Source organism: Bos grunniens, chromosome 16 (genome assembly GCF_055505025.1).
Source record: "Bos grunniens cultivar Pamir isolate PY7600 chromosome 16, Bosgru_T2T1.0, whole genome shotgun sequence".
NCBI classification, from domain to species: Eukaryota; Metazoa; Chordata; class Mammalia; order Artiodactyla; family Bovidae; genus Bos; species Bos grunniens.
The window spans coordinates 22,501-25,000 of record NC_141180.1 but is presented as its reverse complement, the minus strand read 5'-3'; the positions used below and the strand labels follow the sequence as shown (position 1 = coordinate 25,000).

General features: G+C 77.8%; 1 long non-coding RNA gene and 1 other non-coding gene across 2 annotated transcripts in view; both read left to right on the top strand.

Moving 5' to 3' along the window:
• LOC147355956 (uncharacterized) overlaps positions 1 to 2,500 on the top strand; it is a 25,822-nt gene that overhangs the window by 7,226 nt on the left and 16,096 nt on the right. The gene's annotated exons all lie outside the window — the stretch shown is intronic.
• Positions 1,673 to 1,825, top strand: LOC147355958 (5.8S ribosomal RNA). The gene has a single exon (XR_015143857.1). It is a non-coding gene; the product is annotated as a 5.8S ribosomal RNA (ribosomal RNA).

Here is a 2,500-nt window from a genome sequence, read left to right as displayed (position 1 = left end):
GCGCGAGAGAGGTGGGGGGGCGGCGTGGCAGAGTTGTGGGGATATCGGGTGGGAAGAGGCGGGTTCTCCTCCGCCTGCTTGCCCGCCCGCGCCCCTCCTCCCGCCGCCGGCCCCTCCGCGCCTCCGTTCCCCCCCCCCCCACCCGGCCGGGGGCGCCCCGCCACCCTGCCCCGCGCCCGGTGGCGTCGCCCTCCGGCGTGCGTCCCCTCTTCCCGATAGCCCGGCCCTCCCCGCCACGTCCCTCGAGGTTGGCCCCGAGGGTTCGGGGGTGGGGTGGTGAGGGGGTTTGCTCCGCAAGCTCCCCACGCCCCCCACCCCACCCCACGCGCCTTTCGCCCGTGGCGCCGGCCACGACTGCCTTCCCCACCCCCTCCCCCCACAAAGGCCCGCGGATCCGCGCGGCGCGGATCCTCCGGTCGCGTCTGGCGGGCTGTGCGGCGTGGCGGGCGGCGGCTCCCCGTCGCGGGGCCGCTTGCCTTGCCCCGCCGCCTCCCGTCGCCGGCCCTGGGCCGGTCTGCCTCGGCCGGTCGCCGGCCGGCCGTCCGTCTGCCGCTCTGGGCCTGCCGCGCCGGTCGCCAGGCGCCTCGCCTCCCCACGCCTTCCGAGCCTCGGGGCTTTCTCCCGCCCCGTCCCCCACCCCCCACGCCTCCCGCGGCCGTCTGTCCGGCTCTCCCGCCCTGTTTTCGCCTCTCCCGTACCTCTGACGTGTGTCCCCTGCCCGCTTGGCGCCCAGCTCCCCGTCGGAGCCCCTTCCCTCCGCCCTCGGTGGTGGTGTGTGGGGGGGAAGGGTGCCCGGGAACGCGGGTTCGGGTAGGGGCCCCCCACCAGCGGATGGGCTGGGGCGAGAGGACGGGGTCCGGCGGGGCCGGCCGCGCCGGGTGTGTGAGGGTTGGAGGGGCGGGGGCGGGCTCTGCCCCGCGTCTCGGGGGGGGGACGGCGGGGGGGTGGTCGTCTGGCGTCGGCGGGGCCCTCCGGGGCCGGCGGTCGGCCGGCGCGCGGCGGGGCAACCCCCTGCGGTCACGGGCCGGCGGCGCCGAGGCCCGCGTGCGGCCGCGGGCCCGGTGGGGGGGACGCGGCGGTTGGGGGTCGACGTCGGGGCGTTGGCCCGTGGGGCGTGCCGTGCCCCTCGCCCGCCTCACCCTTTCCAGGTACCTAGCGCGTCCCGGCGCGGAGGTTTAAAGACCCCTGGGGGGGTGTCGCCCGTCCGCCTTGGGGTTCGGGGCGGTCGGGCCCGCGGGGAGTAGTCGGGAGCTGCCTCCCGTCTCCCCCCAGACCCCGCCGTCCCCCGAGGGGACGGGGTGGCGCGCGGCGTGGCGCGCCACGGTCACTGCCGCCGCGGCCGTCGGGAGGGGGCTACCCGACGGCCGTCGTGTGGGCCGTGGCCGTGTGCGGCGGCGCGTGCGCGTGCTGCCCCGCGTCCCTGGGGGAGGGTTGGGGGCCCCCCGGGCGCCTGTGGGGTTGTCCGAGCCCGCCCTGGCGGCTTGGCGCCGGACGCCCCGTCGTGTGGAACCTTTCCCGACCCCTCCGTTCTGCTGTGTTCTGTCTGACTTGGCCGGCCAGAGGCAACCCCCTGCCCCAACTCCCACCTCCGGGGAGGGAGGCGGGGGTGGGTGGGATGTGCCGCGCCAGGGGCGGGTGTCCCGCCGAAACGAAACCCTTGAAAACCTCGTACGACTCTTAGCGGTGGATCACTCGGCTCGTGCGTCGATGAAGAACGCAGCTAGCTGCGAGAATTAATGTGAATTGCAGGACACATTGATCATCGACACTTCGAACGCACTTGCGGCCCCGGGTTCCTCCCGGGGCTACGCCTGTCTGAGCGTCGCTTGACGATCAATCGCCCCTCCGGGGTGCGCGTGTCCTGTGCGCGCCTCCCCGGGGGGCGCGTGGCTGGGGGCTGTCCTCGCAGGGCCTCTGGGCCCTCCGTCCCCCTAAGTGCAGACACGGCGTCCCCCCCGCCCCGCCTCTGTGGCCGGGGGGACGTCGCCCGCGAGAGGGGAGAAAAGGGGACGTGAGCTCGCGCCGAGGCCCCTGGCCTGCCGGGGCCTGTGTGGTCGGTCTCCCCTTCGAGAGCTTCCTCGCGCCGCAAGCGGCCTTCGGGTGTCACCGCCCCTGGGGTGTCGGGGGGCTGGGGACGGTCTCGCGCCACCCGGCGGGGGCCCGCGGTGGTGGCGGGGGTGGGGTCGCGCCCTCCGGTCCGCCGTCGTTCGCCGTCCCGCCCTTGGCGGCGGTGTTTGCCGGCGCCCGGCCGGCGCGGCCCTCCGCCCCCCGCCTTCCCCCTGCGGTGCCTTTCCCGCCGTGTGCCCGCGGCCCGTGCCCGCTTCCCGCCCCCCCCCCCCCACGCGGCTCGCGCCCCGTCGGGACGGGCGGCTCGCGCCCGAGGCCGAGTCCGCGTGCGCGTCCGCGCCCCGGGGACGCGTGCCCCGGCGGCGACCCGCGGGACGCCGCGGCGTCTGCCCGCCGCTGCGCGCTCTCCCCCCGGGCTGCGGCCGTGCCGCGG